Genomic DNA, 4,740 nt, shown 5'->3' with positions numbered 1-4,740 from the left:
ACAGTGGTGTTTTTCATCCTTCTAGTGCTTAGCGAGGTGGATTCTTCGCATGGCCCATGTCATCTCCACCTCAAGATGGCCTCCTGCCACAGCCCATTATGGCCCCTTGGTCTTTTTTGCCAGCTACCACATCTCGACAGCCCACTACTGTGTGGCCCACTGTAGCACCAGCCTAACAAGTGCTACTTGCTACCGGGCAACCCAATGATGGACAACCCGCTTCTCTCCCACCCGGATGGCAGTATTTTCAGTACCCGCAACCAACGGATCAGCACACATCATTACCTCAAGCATTCAGCACTATGTCTCTTCAAAACCCGGGCAACGCTGACTGGTACATGGACACAGGTGCTACGACTCATCTAAACAACAACACATGTATTCTCAAATCTATTAATCATAAGTGTACTAATTCTTCGGTGTTTGTTGGTGACGGGTCTCAAATTCCTATCGTCAAAACGAGTGCCACCACCCTTGGTTTAAATCGCTTTTCGTACTCTAGTCTTAAATAATGTCCTTATCACTCCCCAAATAATTAAAAGTATTGTTTCCGTTCATAAATTTACTTGTGATAATAAATGTTCTATTGAATTTGACGAGTTTGGTTTTTCTGTGAAGGACTTTTTGACCAAACAAGTTCTCATCCGATGTGATAGCACCAGGTATCTCTATCCGGTTACAAGTCCAACTCCTCAAGCTCTTCTTAGTGTTACCCCATCTACTTGGCACCAACGTCTCGGTCATCCTAGTCATCAAACTTTCAAGTTTTTAGTTGCAAATAAGTCCATTTCTTGTAGTAAAGAGGATTCTCAATTATTATGTCATGCTTGTCAACTTGGCAAACATACTCGTCTTTCTTTTGATATGCCTCAAGGTCATGCTTATTTTCCGTTTCAAGTAATACATTATGATGTTTGGACATCTCCTTTACAAAGCAATGGTGGTATTCGCTATTATGTTATATTCTTTGATTATTTTTCACATTTTTTGTGGGTTTATCCATTACGTAGAAAGTCTGACATGTTCTCTAAATTTCTTCATTTTCACACTTATGTAAAAAATTAGTTTCACACCACAATTCAAACTTTTCAATGTGATAATGGAATGGAATTTGATAACAATCGGTTTCATCAATTGTGTTCCACTCATGGCATTCATATACGTTTCTCATGTCCATACACATCTCAACAAAATGGCAAATCTGAATGAATGCTTCACACCATAAATAATTCCATTCACACTCTTTTATTTCAAGCTCATCTTCACCCTACATATTGGGTGGAAGCTCTTCACAAATTGTTCCATAAACATCCCACATACTCCCATCTCCGTGTTTTTTGGGTGCCTTTACTACCCTCATCTCAACAATACCCACAAACTTTAACCTCGTTCGGTTCCTTGCATTATTCTTGGATACCTTCCAATCATAAGGGTTTCCGGTGCCTTAATCTTTATACCAAAAAAATTATCATCTCTCGTCATGTCACATTCGATGAATTTGTTTCCCATTTGGTTTTTTGACTCCGGACCGCTCCCCGAACTATGATTTTCTCAATCATAATGATTCTCGCAATTTTTTCAATGATCCTCTTCATCCGGCTCAACCTCTCGATTCCATTCCTACTCCGACAGCTACCGGTGTTGCACCCCCCATCGGTGCTGCCTCCTCCACTGACGCGGCTGCAGTTGACATTGATCTCAATCCTCTTCCCGAGGCTGCCGCCACCAGTTCCGTATCTCATTCTTCACGGGCGGCTCCACCTCAAGCTTCCGCCTATCTCACCCATGACCACTCGTGCTAGGCATGACATCTTTAAACCAATTGAAAAACTAAATCTCCATATTGACTCCACATCTTCTCCCATTCCTCGCACATATTCTCACGCCTTTCGAGACTCATATTGGTTAAACACCATGAAAGAAGAATATGATGCACTTATGTCTTATGGAACTTGGGAATTAGTACCTCGTCCTCATAATGATAATGTGGTTAATTGTGTTTGGTTGTTTAAAAAGAAGCACAATTCAAACAGATCGCTCTCTCGCTACAAGGCTCGACTTGTAGCAAATGGTCGTAGTCAATGACCCGGTATTGACTGTGATGAGACTTTTAGTTCGGTTGTAAAACCAGCCACCATTCGAACTGTTCTTAGCTTGGCTCTATCTCATCATTGGGCTTTTCATCAATTAGATGTGAAGAATGCTTTCTTCACGGTCATTTGTAGGAGACGGTCTATATGCATCAGCCTCCAGGGTTCTGCAATCCTTAGGCTCCTGATCACGTTTGTTTGCTTAAGCGATCATCATACGATCTCAAACAGGCACCCCGGGCTTGGTATCATAGATTTGCCCAGTTCATCACTGGAATTGGCTTCACGAATAGCAAATCTGATACATCTCTATTCATTTTTAGACAGGGCGATCAACTTGCTTACTTACTACTTTATGTTGATGACAACATCTTCCACAAGTCTTCTTCAGCAAATCATCTCTACTCTACGTTCAGAGTTTTCCATGACTGATTTGGGTTCTCTGAACTAGTGTTTAGGTATTGCTGTCACCAGAGACCATCACAGCATGTTTTTATGTCAACAAAAGTATGCCACATAGATTCTTCAACGTGCCAACATGTTAAACTGCAAACCAGATCGTACACCGGCTGATACATCATCCAAGTTTGATGGTACTTGTTCGCCTATTACTGACCCGACTCTCTATCGCAGCCTTGCAGGTGCTCTCCAATATCTCACATTCACTCACCCTCACATCAGTTATGCCGTACAACAGGTTTGTCTTTATATGCATGACCCTCGAGAGCCTCACTTCACGGCTCTCAAGCGCATCCTTTGATACAACTGTGGTACTCTGGACAATGGTCTTCAGTTGTATGTCTCTCCATCACATGGTATGATCGCCTACTCGGATGCTGACTGGGCAGGGTATCCGTCCACCAGACGCTCTACATCCGGCTATTGTGTTTTCCTTGGTCGGGATCTCTATCCTGGTCATCCAAGCGCCAAGGTACCACTTTTAGATCCAGAATTGAAGCCGAGTATCGTGGTGTTGCCAATGTCGTTGCTGAATTTTGTTGGCTACGCAACCTCTGACGTGAGCTTTTATATCTTCCGTTGCCTATTTGGTGTATTGCGACAAAGTCAGGGCTATCTATCTATCTATCAAATAATCATGTTCAACACCAAAGCACCAAACATATCGTGATTGTTTTTCATTTTGTGCGTGACAAAGTCGCTTTGGGTTAGATACATGTGTTACATGTTCCGTCTTCTTATCGGTATACTGATATCTTCACCAAAGGTCTACCCTCGACTATTTTTCTTGACTTCAGAGATAGTCTGAATGTCCATTCGAGATCTCCCGTTCAGACTGCCCGGGGGGGGGGGGGGGGGGGGGGGGGGGTTAGCGTATATTTATTTTATTATGTACACGGAAGATAATAATTGTAATCTTTTGTATCTTGCTTGTAGTTGTGATACTCTCATGGCAGATGATACTTTTCAAAATACTCCTACTTTTACATACATGTGATTATCAGCATATATTTTCAAAAGTGATTCAAGCAGCATATTTGTTATATATGCTTTACAATGTTTTCTTACGCTAGTTTACAATTAAAAGCTTCGGTCCAATGATTGTTGTTTTCATTGTTCAAATAGCGATCACGGCTCTCATGTGATCTAAGTTCATGGTCCCAACTACCAAATGTACTAGTAGAGGCCTCCCACATGGACTTGTATACATAATTAATTAAAGCATAACTCTCAGAGTCATCACCACATGCTTTAAAACAAATATGATCATGTATGCCTTTCATGTAAATATTATGCTTTTAGAGAAATGCATGAATGTTATGAAACGCATGCAAAATATTTCCCATTTGACGTGTATTCCTATTTATATGGACACGTATTACTTACCTTACCTTTGTTTATTCCATGCTAATTAAGACTTCCTCCAAGTGTTGGCTCCCGAACTTTAATTAAACACATAGACATTTCCTTGAGGTCTCAATGATATCAATTAAACATAAAAAGTAGCTTTCACTCTTTATAGAATCATCTACTCTCTATATTTTGAATGAAGTACCACAACAATTTAGACGCATCTTTTTTGAATTCAGTCAACATTCACCGTGGTTAATATATACAACTTTAAACGAATCAAAAATCACTTGAATGACTAAGAAACTCTACATTAAGATGATACTAAATGATTCAAACAATCAAATTAAATAGCTCGATAAAAAATTTAGTATATGTCACAAGATACTCTCGACCTAAAAATTAGAGCTCCCAAATGAGATAGTTGGAGTAGGGTCCCTCATCTATCGGGTGTTGTTATACATACTCATGACAGTGGACCTGTAGCGTTAGAATAGTATATACAATTGTAAAGCCATACTTATCTATTAGAAATCTTTCTTTTTTGAAAAGGATAAATATTAATATTGTACACTTTTAATCCAATAATTGCATATGAGCATATCTTTAGAGCTTTACATCTAAATATTCCAATTAAAATTTCTAACCCAATCATATTTTAAATAGAATCTCAATTACAAAGCCAAAATACAATTAACTAAAACCAAAAGTCTAATACTCCATCCCCATTAATTAATCTCTGTTGTAGTTTCATGTCTTCGGCGCCAAGCACGCTTGATCTGTTGGTAAAGCATTGTTTGTGCTTTACACAACAATGGAGTTAAGACTTGTACCATGTCCA

The sequence above is a fragment of the Lactuca saligna genome, chromosome 5 (genome assembly GCF_052625555.1).
Source record: "Lactuca saligna cultivar CGN05327 chromosome 5, ASM5262555v1, whole genome shotgun sequence".
In the NCBI taxonomy this organism is placed as follows: Eukaryota; Viridiplantae; Streptophyta; class Magnoliopsida; order Asterales; family Asteraceae; genus Lactuca; species Lactuca saligna.
The sequence above is the reverse complement of the archived record's forward strand: the minus strand, read 5'-3'. Positions refer to the sequence as shown.